The sequence below is a fragment of the Cebidichthys violaceus genome, unplaced genomic scaffold (assembly GCF_023349555.1).
Source record: "Cebidichthys violaceus isolate CVI_PGR_0920_01 unplaced genomic scaffold, fCebVio1.0.p SCAF_23, whole genome shotgun sequence".
Taxonomy (NCBI): Eukaryota; Metazoa; Chordata; class Actinopteri; order Perciformes; family Stichaeidae; genus Cebidichthys; species Cebidichthys violaceus.
The window spans coordinates 7,752,289-7,765,708 of record NW_027176406.1 but is presented as its reverse complement, the minus strand read 5'-3'; the positions used below and the strand labels follow the sequence as shown (position 1 = coordinate 7,765,708).

Genomic DNA, 13,420 nt, shown 5'->3' with positions numbered 1-13,420 from the left:
ATTAATAATGAATGTGTTCTATAAAATGATTTGATTCTCTTTGCTACATTCAACAGTGCACCAACATCCTAAAGACTGTTTAATGTGTGCTTTCAATGGACAATAGGTTTTGGAATTATTCCATGCCAGCAGTGAGCTGAAGGCAAAATGGAAATAAAGATTATGATTGAAAACACTTGTCGTTAAGGTTGTAATTGTATTTAACCATTGAAAATGACTCACTGGTCTCAGCCTAATGAGTGAGCATTGTTTGCAAACCCACACAATAAATACGCTGACCACCGATGCGTTTTATAGGAAAGATGCTGGTAGGGGATTGATTCAGCATGCACGCACATACACCCACGCCTACAAACAAACAAACGCATGCATGTACTGGCCCATAGCTGGGAGCTGTTGTGCAAGGTCCCATGCTAACAACACAAACCCATAAAACAGCACCACTCCTGTCAGGGAGGCCCTATTATATCAACAAGCTTAGAGAGAGCAAACTTCCTAGTGACATAAAAAGGAGAAACCCCCTGGGGGTCAATACGTTTAAACTTCTTTGTCCTTCCTCCACTGTTTTAAAGGAACAGCGTGTAGCATTTAGTGGATCTATTTGGCAGAAATATAATATAATATTATCAAGTATGTTTCCTTTAGTGAACAATCACCTGAAAATAAGATTCGCTGTGTATCCGTTACCTTAGAATGAGTCATTTAGCTATACTCCTACGCTCTAGAAAAGACATGGAGAAGTTTCCGTTGGTTACAATCTGCAACCTTACTGCTACATGTCGCCAGATCCTACACACTAGACCTTTAACCTCCATGCGTCCTGAATTTAAAAAATAATAAACATCTTTTTTTTAAGTTGTAAAGGAATGAAGCCTGTTTAAGCCTCTCATCTGATTAAAATGGAATGAGTCTGTCTGTATGTATGTCTGTCCTTCAAGTCTTAAACAACTGTTCAACCCATCTATACGTAAATAATGGATACACTGGGTGGACTCCATGTAAAAAGGACTGATAGGATACGTAGATGATGTCAGATAATAATAATACCTGCAGCTGAAAGAATGCATGCATGTTTCTGTCTCTCTCTCTCTGGACAGGCATCTGCAAATGGTCATGTATGTAAATAAGAGAAGGAGAACAGAGCGCGCGCGTGTGTGTGTCTGTTTCTCTCCTTTCCTTCCATAAAACAGTCCTTCTTTTCTTTCCCTGGCTTTAAGAGAAACCTGGTCCCTGGATGAGGTCCAACTTTTACACTCACACTGCTCAATGGCCCCTATTGTAGTTTCAAGGGACCTTTTTTCACAATCATCAACCCCCCCAAAAAAAATTCCACACGGAATTATTTCTGAGTAAATATTTTTTCGCTCCCCTCCTTTCTGTCGCTCTCTCTTACTCTCTATTTTTAAGTTAAGAGGCTATGCAGCCAAGGACAATGTGTTAAAGCAGCAGGTGATGTGGTTGCAAGTAGCTTTTGTATTTGCTCTGCATTTCCCAATATCTTATTCAAATGACTTCTTTTTTTTCTGCCTCTGTTTTTCCATCTTCCAAATATCCCTCCGGCCCTTTCAGCACAGCTGACCCCCCAGTAACCTCAAACCATCTCTCCAACATCAGCCAAGAGTATTTAGTCAGCAGTTGGGAGCATGAAATCAAGTCTTCAAAAATCACAAGATGAAGCACTGAACTGGTCATAAACTAAAAAAAAACAACTTTTAAAATTCCTCCCAACACAAATAATAATTTGAAATCTCAAGCTTTTATTCTCTTATTTAGTTTCTGTGATGTTGCTACGTGCTAATCAACAAGAGCCAGGGAGTTTAAAAGAGGGAATTGAAGCAGCAGAGAGTAGAAGAGCAGAGACGGAAAAGAAGACCCGAGTAGAGAAAACACACCACCACTTTGTTTTTGGAACCTGGCTCTCTGGCTCCAGTTTTTGGCCCTCTGCTTGTTTCCCTATACAGCACTCGCTCCAACTCTCCTGCCCCACATCCCACCTTCCCTCCCTCTACATCTTTCTGAAGGACTAATAACAGTCCTGTCATGCATACAGCTGCCAGTCCGTGCCAGCAGATGGCCCAGATGCTGCTCTGACAAAAAGCAGTGTGCAGAAAGCTGAGAAGTGAAAGAGAAAGAAAAACAGGAAAAAAAAGAAGGAAAAAAAAAGGAAGAATTTGAATTTGGTTAGTTCTTGGCGCCATACGTTAGCAGGCACACATGCAATTAATTTCAAGTGCTGTTTAATAGATTATTAGATATAAAAACAAACTGCAGTGTGATTTACCTAGTGCAAATATTTTTCTTCCATCCTAGGCTTGTCATTTGCGTCTTTTTCACTCATTGTCTCCGCCCCTCAGTAGAATATACTGGAATCGGACAATGAAAGCTGGCAGGTAAGTAATGTATAATCGGAGCGAATCAGGGTCATACATTTGTGTAAATATGGCTCTATGCAGGGCCGACCTGTGGCCTAAGCAAAATAGGCATCTGCTTTGGGCCATATTCAATCGAGGGAGGCGCTTATATGTGCATTTGGTTGCGTTCCTGAGGCTGGATCCAAGATTGAGGATATCAGTTTAGAGTTTAACAACAGCTGTAGAGAAACCTGGTCCCAACTCAAGATCTGAAAACGTTACCCTTTCGGCTGTTCTGTCTCTTCATCTTGGAGTCTCACTTGTCTGTGGATGACTACAACAAACTGTCATGTCATGGATCATGTCATAGATGATCGCTAAGGCTGTAAAGATTATTTTTATACATTAATCTGCTCATCTTCAAATAATCGATTCATCATTTAATCTATGAAATGTTAAAGATAGGTAATAATACTTCCCATACAACTTCCCTTAGCACAAGGTGATGTCTCCACATGACTTGGTTTTGTTTTGTTCATCCAAAAGTCCTAAACTTAACGATATTCAGTTAGTGACTTTTTTTTTTTATCATTATTTTTGCATGAGAAATGACTGAAATAAACTGATTATCAAGAAAGTTGACAAATATTGTTCTGTCAATAGATTAATCATAATCGTTTAAGCTCTAATAATCGCCATAATTGAGTTGAGGAGGAAGTGAGAATAAAAAGAAAGCACAAATGTGTTTTTGTCCTGATGTGACACAGTTTTCTAAAATGATAATTATTTGGAAGATTAGAAATCCCAAAAACCCAGTGCAGCTGAGGGATCTTAATTAGTAGATAATCTCACATATGTGGAAAAACGTGTTCATAGTAAACTTTAAGACAAAAACAGATGTAGAGGAGAACACTGCAGTGTTAGACTGTAAAGTTTGTGTTTTAATACTCACTGACTCCTTTATCCAGATTTTACAGAACCTGCAGTAAATTATATTAAGTATTTTAGGACCCCAAAGAAAAATATGATTTAGTGCCACAAAAAGGCTTAGGCTGGTGTTACTGTAGGTTTATAGAAGTAGAAAGAAAGCCGAGCTTCACGAGCACAAGGTGTTGAAAGACTCAAAGCAAAATATAAACATCAAATGGGGAAACCTGAAATGGAGAGTGATTATCCAACCAATGCTGTAAGATAAGAAGGAGAGGATGGAAAGAATTAGACGAAATTAAAGAGGTGGAGCGATGATGAAGTGCGAGGGGAGAGGGACGCCGTTACTGGCTGAGTCCAAGCAGCGCCACATGCCGTGAAATGCTTACCCGTCTTTGGAAATGGGTAGTGGAGGTGTTGAGTTTGTGTGTGTGTGTGTGTGTGTGTGTGTGTGTGTGTGTGTGTGTGTGTGCGTGCGCAACAGACAGCAGTGGCTTTTAAGAGCACCTAAACAGAACAGCCTGTCACCGCTGGAAAGCAACTCAAGTGTGCGACTCATTTCAAAGGAATGGAGGGACGGCGGGTGGAGGAACTTTATTTATTCAGAAAAATATAAGCAAATGAGAATTAACGAAGAGGAGGGGAGGCGGTGGAGGGGAGGCGGTGGACAGAGAGGCGGTGGTTGAGGGTGAAAGGGGTGCAGGAGGAGGTCAAGTACGAGCATATAGTGGTTGAAAACTGTTCCATCTTTAAAAACGCTAGAAGAGTCGGTCAAATCCAAATAAGCTCCCTAAGACTGGTCGATGAAGCTCGTAGCTCAAGCGTATCATTTTTCAAACTAATCAAATCCAGTACTAGAGTAAGCGCATGTAAGAATAGCTTACAGCACTCTCTAACTTTAACTGGCTGGAGGGCACAGTTTCTTGGCTTGTCGTTTTTACCGAATCAAAAACTAGCTATAAACATCTGGATGCAAATGCACAATTCATTGATAAGAATTAAACTTCTAAATTAAATTTCTTTGAGGTCAACAAGACTCTTGTCATGATAGCTCTGAGGAAGGTTGCTGGCCTCTCATGGTGTTTGTAAGAAAACAGCTGTGATTAAAAGTGATGACGGTCCGAGCAGCTGTTCATGGAGCCGGTAGTTAGAAACAACAAAGGCAAGCAAAGAGGCCCAAACTCAGTGGTGAATTCCAGTGACTGTCACCAACAGTTACAGTTGCCGTGCACTATCGTTGGGCAGGCCTCAAGCTTCAGACAATGCTTTCTTGTTTGACGGGGGGCCAAAACCTCAACACTTCCAACCAAAACCATCTCCAGACAAACGGAAGAGGAACACGGGACAATTGACAGTAACTGAGCGGTCATCATTTCTGGGTTGCCTGAAAAAAAATTCGACCCAAATCTCCCATCTCAACAACTAAAACAAGACAAAACAATCTCTCATGCACTTATACGCTTCTTCTTTCAACAGGAGGCAAACGATCTGGACACAGTGGCTTGTTTGACTTGGAAACCATCGTTTACTATTTCCTCTCTCTCTCCCTCTAGTCTCTTCATTCCTCCATTTGTCCTTTTTCCAAGACAGCAACTTTTTAAGAGCCAAAAACCTGAAGCACTAACAAAACAGCAGAAGCATAACGTCCATAACTTAAGAGTAGCACAGTGACTGCTGGTGTCCCCCCCAAAGACACCAGCAGACATTCATCAAACACTGCTGTGTACACATCCTGCGCTAACTTTCAAACTCTACTTGCATCATGGCTGCACTGTGTATACACATCTGCAGATTCCATGTTGTTTTGTGGCTTGAGCTCCTGTGTAATCTCAAACTGAGCTGAGCTATGCCATAACTTGGGTGGGCATTGGACGGGTACGGGCAAGTGAAGAAAAAAAAAAAAAAAAAGCATTCCACTCAAATTATTAGCTCTACCAACATCAATACAAATAGCTATACGTCACATTTTGGAAATAAAGCAACGCCACCTTTAGAGAATTTATGTAGTTTAAAGGTTGGCACTTAGATGAGGAATACTGCATATTATTCAAATTGGATTTAAATAATTTCTTCACCATCTGAGCGCTGTGTGTGTGTGTGTGTGTGTGTGTGTGTGTGTGTGTGTGTGTGTGTGTGTGTGTGTGTGTGTGTGGTGGGTGGCGACAGGCACGGATTATGTGCCTGTAATCCTTTTCATCACAGTAGGTGCTCATGCTGTCTCCGTGTTCGACAGCATGATTTACATACTTATATCTCTAACAGGATGGGAACCCACCCCCCACGTCTGAGTGGATTAGATGCTACAAGTAAGTTTTGTATGCATTGTTTTCATGTGCAAAACATGGAATAATATCACAAAAAGCTTTGAAACGAGTGACGCAAGCTAGTAACCGGTTAAAAGACGTATTAAACGATCGCCTTAAACTACGTGAACAGAGTGTTCTGTCCTAATGTGTTCTGGCACAACGGTTGACGTCTATAATCCGCATCAGTCACACTAATGCCATTTCCCCCAAACACATATCCACATCCAGCCCAAACACAAGTCTTCACCGGCGGATCATAATAATAGCCGGCTCAAACATCCTGCTGCCACAGGGCTGGGGGCCACCTGACCTCTGACCCCTGCATGTGAACTCCAACTCGACAGGAATGGGCCCGTCAACTTCCGGCCAACAAACACCTGTTTGTTTTCTAACCGCTAATAACACTGAGAGGGAGGGAGTGAGTCATTACACTCAAAATGTTGATCTGCTAATCCTGTCCGTAGGGAGGGTCTGGACAGCCACAAGTGTCTAGCTGCTGATTAGGAGTGAGCTGGTGAATGAGTAGCAGACCAGGATAACGTTGATTTCTACAGACGGTTGTCTGGTAATTAGGAAGCTGGTTTACATATCCTGAGCTGTCGGGGGCTAAACGTTGACAAAGACACAGTTATAGATCTGAAGTCTACAGCGTCAAAATTTGTCTTTGAGGTCAACTTTGACAGGTCGGCTTGTGCAAACTCAAACGTGCTTAAAATAAACCGTATTTAATAGCAAGGTAGATCCTGTCGATGATGGAGATTACAGAACACAGACTTAGCAAAAAGCACTTTTTTTCAAATGTAATTATTTTCACACCGTGGACAATGGACCACAATGAAATAAGTATTGGACTTTATTGTGTAACTCTTGTAGTGGTGTGTTTGTCCTTCTCATTAAGTAAAAAACAAAAAAAGCTGAATTAATTATGCATGTTTGATTTTTGTGCGTCTTCCCCATAACTCAGCTCGTGAATCTAATGCTTTTTGGTAAACGTCTCTCAAAGCTCAGAAATATTTGTTAGAAGTGCAAAAGTTTGCAGCTGCAGTGCCGAGCAACAATAATATCTTTTACATGAAAAATAAGTGGACAAAAAAAATGGTCAATGCAAACGATTAGCTTTCTGACGCAAGTTGACTTTCATGCTGGACTGATCAAGTCAATGCTATGTTTTGGGAAAATGATAGGCAGTAATTTAAAGTATACTCAATTTGTATTTCATGAGCTAAAACATGCTAAACCACCAGTATGGCCCTTTAAGTATGACCCAAGCTCTTCACTGCCTCAGTATGTGGACCCGCAGCCACAGCCGACCTCGGTCTGGTCCAGTTGCAGTGACGGATGTGACGGAACAGCCACTTACAGCCCACAGCTCCCCAAAGCCTGGCCAGGGTCGGAGAGGGCATTTATGGAGAGAGAGAGAGAGAGAGCGAGAGGGTGGTGTGCTGGGCTGGGTGGTGCGATGGTCACAACAACAGAGTGAAAAACTAGTCACCGCACAAGGCAAACATAAACATGGGACACCCGCTGGGCAGGTTGACGCCGCGTGCCTGTGTGGGTGCCTGCCAGCCCAGGCTGTGGGCACGGACGCCGAGCACACCAGTGGGCACCTCGAGTCGATGGGTTCATCCCTGTGGAAAGTCTGCATCAGCCCGCATGGAGCCCACTAAGAGAAGGTAGCGATTCACCAGACCACCCCCCCCCCCCCCCCCCCACACACACACACACACACACACACACACACACACACACACACACACACACACACACACACACACACACACACACACACACACACACACACACACACACCAATGTAGCCATCACTTCCCAAGTGACCACAAGCTAAATGTATCCTCCATGCACAGCAGAAAATAGCATAACTGTGGGGAGGGAGGCGAAGGAGAGGAGTAGGGGGGGGAGGCTGATATGAAGACATAAAAGTAGAGGGTTGAGATGGAGGACGGAGAAGTGATGAATGGGCAAAATAGGACGGGAGTTATTATGGCGTGACCAAAGGGGGAAACAACTTCATAAAGCAATGAGTATCAAATGCAAGATAAGGGCGAAGACATGAAGACACTGAAGGAGGGTCTGAAAGATGGATGGACAGATGAAGAAAATGGGGAGGGGGGGGGGTCTCTCCAGTTCAACCGCCACATATTTTCCCTTTGAAAAAGGATATAATTTACACAAACCCAGTGAAGGTCATGAGCAGAGCATGCAGTGCCAACTCCATCCCAGAAGCCAAAAAATCTTTTCTTCCCCCTTTCCTTTTCTGTCCGTCCTTCTTTCGATCTCTCTTTCTGTCTCTATAAGCATCCTTTCCATCTATTTTTATGGGACCTACTCCAATCACTGTGGATTTTAGGTTGAGAGATGCTTGCGTGTGTTCGTGTGTGTGTGTGTGTGTGTGTGTGTGTGTGTGTGTGTGTGTGTGTGTGTGTGTGTGTGTGTGTGTGTGTGTGTGTGTGTGTGTGTGTGTGTGTGTGTGTTACTCAAAGACTGTGTCTTTTAGCAATCTTTTGGTTTTTGCAGCGCGCGGTTGGCAGGAAGTGGTGTTCCACTTCAGTTTCAACGTCTTGCATCCCCCATCTTTATTACGGTCAAAACACAGAGAATGGTATAACAGCAATAGTGGAATGGGCATAGTATGGCATACAGGCCAGGGAAAGGAAGGATTTTAGACATAAAGGCATTATGACCGGGGGGGTGTGAGCAAAGAGTAAAAGAATAAAAAGCCAGATTGTCAGTGTTCTTCGCTACGGCAAATATTGCTCAGAACACTCGCACAAATGCACAAAAAGTCACATCAGGCAGCATTTGCCACACTGTTATGCTAATATTATATGACGAAGACAGATACCACTGAAGAAAACATTGTGACATGACCTCTTCCTCTGACCAGCATGGAACAGAGCAGCAGAGTGACATTTCTGCAGGCCAGACGAGGTCAGATGTCAGTTCAAAGTGTAAAGACATATGTTGACAAAAGGTTGGCGTTGAAGTTCGGAAGACACAAATGACTGAACTCGCTACATGTGTTTATAGGCGTGTTAGCTGGCACAGTAGCTAGCTCGTGCGTGGAGACGGCGCTGCAGTCCGCCAGCTCACAGCTGTGAGTCCCCACAGCTTCACAGAAGCAGTGGGCCGTGGACGCGCCATTATGGCCAGGATGTGTGGAGAACAGTTAAGAATAACACAGGCCACCTCACCACAGTGCACGTGTGTATGAATTTCTCTCGCCATCGGTCCATCAAGCCTGTGTTGTTGTTTTTTTCAGTCGAGTGCTAATGAAAGCTCTGCTCCTCTAGAACGCCACCCAGGCAGGTCAGAGTGAAAGACCCGGTAGATCCCAAAGCTTTGTCCCTCCGGCCTCTGAGGAACAAGTGGTCCCTTAAATATTTTTCCAGCGACAGGACCTCCTTCTGTCTCTGGGCTGGTCTTTTGGTCAAACATGTTTGTCCAAGGTGCTTTGTGAAAGAGTTGCTCTTTCACTCTCACTCCAAGGCCTAATCCACACAGCTGGCTTATAAAGAAACCCACTGGAAAGGAAAAACAGCAGGATACAGCAAACATGGAGGTACCAAACTGAGCAGGCACATCTGCTTTACAATGTCTGTTTTTCAGTGGCAAAACACTCCCTACTTCCTGGTTTGAAATGGAAAATAGAAACTAAAGGAATAAAGCTGATAGAGAGACATATCTTTCAACAGAAGACATTGTGACTACACTCAGAATGCCGTGACTCATTTAAACTAAACTGACGAGCAACTGAATCAAAAATGAAAACAAAGAAAAGAAGAAGTGGAACTCACACTGTTGATTTTAAAGTGTTTCTAGCTACTATCTTGTTAAAGTATCACCTGAATGCATGGCTAAATACAGACACGGATGATTAAGTCTACGTCACTCCATCTGTCAAATGCTGCTGAGTGATGATGAATACTGTTTGGCGATGGTCTACGTGCGCTGAAAAGGGTAAAGAAGACCCGTCCAGGCATGTACGTGCCTATGACAGCATGGCATGTACTATGAGAATGTGTGTGTGTGTGTGTGTGTGTGTGTGTGTGTGTGTGTGTGTGTGTGTGTGTGTGTGTGTGTGTGTGTGTGTGTGTGTGTGTGTGCGTATATAGGAATTCAGCCCCTCCAGCTCACAATTGGGCAGCTGTGTGAGAAACACCTGTGCACCCCTCAATATACACACACACACACACACACACACACACACACACACACACACACACACACACACACACACACACACACACACACACACACACACACACACACACAAAGTGCACAGGAAGAGTTCCCCTATGTTGGAGTTAATGGATTTGGCAAATCTCTCCCTGTGCCCCCCCCCACCACCACACACACACACACACACACACACACACACATTTCAATAGATAATAGACCTGGACAGAAACCACTTTCAGTTGACTTTTGCAATGGGAGAGAAAATTCACTGACTTATACATTATATATATTGGAGACGGCACACCACAGCAGGCCACCTCTTCATAATCATCCATGTAGTTCTGTTCGGCAGCTCCATTTTCACCCTGAGGCCACAATTTAACAGCTACTGAATTGGAACGGCATATCAACATGCTAAATGAGTCTCGTAATGTACCAAGGATGCCTTAAACTTAAAACAGTTTCTCTAAATCAACAATCATGATGAAGTCTGCTTTCCTCATCTTTTGTGGCAGGAGGGAAAAAAGAATATATTGGACAAAAGACGACAAAGGCACAATAGAGGGCTTACACTCCCAACTCTTACAAGACTCCCACTTGTCCCCAACTCTTCAGTCCTCTGCCACCGCAGCCTCGCACAAAGCCTTCAGACTGACTAATTGACCTTGCTGAAATAATGTTAGCCGGCTTCAAACAGAGGACCTTCAGTTGATGTTAGAGCAGAAAGGTCCACAGAGGTTTCCTTAAGAGCACACAGACTATAGACCAACTGGTGTTCCCCCCTGAGGGTCCTCCATCTTTTCTTCTCTTCTCCCACTCCAACTTGCTCTGCACAATGGAGAACTATTTTTCCTGGCCACTATCACCTTCTCAACTCTCCCACCAATTACATTTTGATGACATTTTTATGTCTTTTTGTCAACCTTTGGCAGAAAAAAAAAAAAAAAACGGGAGGCAGTGCAGGTGCAGAGCAGCTTTTGTTGTCATAACATTTCCATCGAGACAAGAGAAATCTGACAGCGTTCAGTCCTTTCTCGGCTATTTTCCTCTCGGTTGACCATGCACCATTACACACACACACACACACACACACACACACACACACACACACACACACACACACACACACATGAACATAAACACATCTAGTACTTATAAGACAACAATTCAACCTGTGTGTCTCAACCTCTGGTGTGTCAACACCATTGAAACACGGTGAGGCATTAAAGCATCCAGTCTTTTGACCAGTTTTGCAACAGTGAGCAGCAGCCTGCTTCAGCACTTTTCCCATTAAACTAAGCGTGGCGTATTACTCCTGCCTCAATGACACACACATGTTTCCACAGCGCAGGCAGACAAATAGGGCCACATGGGAAGTGACATCAGCAAGGAGCACACGTGGCCCACCTGCCAATCGCCGAGACTTTCCCCTTCTGTTCTTTCCTTTTCAGACGGCCGTTCTGCCAATGATGGCCACAGGATCACTGGTTTCTATCATGGAAACATGATCATATAGGAGAATACAATGAGCAGACAATCCACCTAGCCTGCTCTCCCTATAAAACGATAGGAAAAGTCTGCTCACTCAAAAGGAGGACTTGCTATTGAGCCAGATGTGGATGAGAGTTTTTACACAGATCATTCACAGATGTGAAAAAGCCACTGGCTAGAGATAATATGAGATTAGCTTTGGCATCACTATTGGCAGTAACACTTGTTTTGTTTTTGGCTGAATAGGAAATGAAACGATGACTCCGGTGTTTAAGAACCAAACATAATGGGATAATTGGCTGCTTAAATGTTTCTGGAGCAGGTGCATTTTACTTCATCATTGATTCACGCACAATTTTGCACAACAACAGAAGAATAGTTGGAACGGTGAAAAGACCCTTTACAGCTGTCCAACCAATCAAAACGTTGTATGATGTACAGTAGGTTCAAACACTATTCCCAAGAGAGGCTAACCTTAGAAGTTTTTTTCAAAATATGCAAATACCAAGTTAGGTCTCCAGGATATAAAGAGCAGATTACAGTTAACGAAAGTACACAGAGTTCTAGAGTGCTGTGGACAGATGAGGCGAAGATCAGCATGTACAGTACCAGATTGATGGGAAGACATGGACAAAAAAAAGGAACATCTCAAGATCAAATAAATACTGCCTCATCTGTCAAACATTGGGAAGGTGGTCTTTTACCTTGGTCCCCTCTGACAATGGTTATAAGAGGAGTGCAGAAACTTCTAGCCTGCTCAGATGTTAGCAAATGCAGCAAAAGTCATTGGACAATACATCATCGTGCAGCAGAACAATGATTTTAAAGCCAAGGCAATTGTGTTTGGGACACTGTATTCTCACAGCTCATCTGATTTGGATTTAAACGCCATCAAATTGGAGCTGAAAGTCATCCTTTATTCATTGCAATCTGCTGGAGAACAGAGCCTACAGAACACGAAATGTGTCTGATACTTATGGATCGCATTAGAGGCTTCAACCGCTTTGGATCAAATGGAGACTCGGTTTCATCTTAGACTGTGTATTTTTAGAGGGTCTATCTGCATCTGTACATATGAATCAACTCCTGCTTGTCTGCGTGCATCAATAAAGCAGTCTCTCCATCACTCCCTTTGTACCTTTATTATTCTTTGTAAGGCTATGAGGTGTGCGGTGACATGCTGCCAATCTGCAGTAGTCCCAGAGGCAGCAGCGGAGGCCAGGCTGCAGGGCAGAGGAAACCCTCTGCTAATGGGAAACACACTTCTCCCCATCGCTCAAATTGCTCTTTCTACCACAGCAGAGAGAGGTGGCAGGCGTCCAGGAGGTGACTGGCGTCCAGAAGCGAGGCATGATCTAAAAACGGGAGCCCTGCCGCGCCACGGTTCCTGATTCTCGTGAAAGGGACAATCATGAGTCTTATAAAACACATGCATGTGTTGAAAAGGAGTCTAGGAGGAAGAAGAGGGGGGGCGTATAAAAACGCATAAACAGAAAGAGAGTAAGACATAGCAGATCAAATGAATAAGTAAAGGAAACAAATAGCAAAAAGTTGAAATGGAGAAGGCTTGGTAAACAGATATATACTATATAATACTGAAGAAAATGATATAACACATGGGGCACAGAAGAAACCTTGTGGATTTTCACATAAGCTACTCCTAGTTTGGATGATCTCATTGAACCTGCCATTGCAGCCCCTCCAGAAATAGCATCCCATTACATTGATACTTAATAGCACTGTGTTTATTCATTTCCTAGCATTGCATCCGTCTGTTGTGAATAATAATGGACTGTGCTGTTTCCACTTTGGCCCTGCATCTACTAGCCAAACCCTGTCTTCTGCACATCTCTATCATATGCTCCGTTCCTGGATATCTACCCCATAGAACAGGAGAACGGTGCTGAAATGGACTTGGTATGGCCTAAAGTAGACTTTTGGTAGGGCAAAGATCCCAAACGTTATTGCTAGTGCATTTTTAATAAAAAGGAGGAAAAAGGGCATTTTTCCAGATGTTGGAAAATATGCTATTTCTGCAGCTGCAAGTGCACCTCCGCTGCCGTTTTGTGAAAGATGGAAAGTGAAGTCTGACACTGTCTCAAACACTGAGACAGTCATTTTTGCAATTACCTTAACAACATTAAG

General features: G+C 43.3%; 1 protein-coding gene across 1 annotated transcript in view; it reads right to left on the bottom strand.

Annotated features, from left to right (window-relative positions):
* Positions 1-13,420, bottom strand: part of coro7 (coronin 7) — a 97,142-nt gene that overhangs the window by 49,610 nt on the left and 34,112 nt on the right. The window lies entirely within an intron of this gene.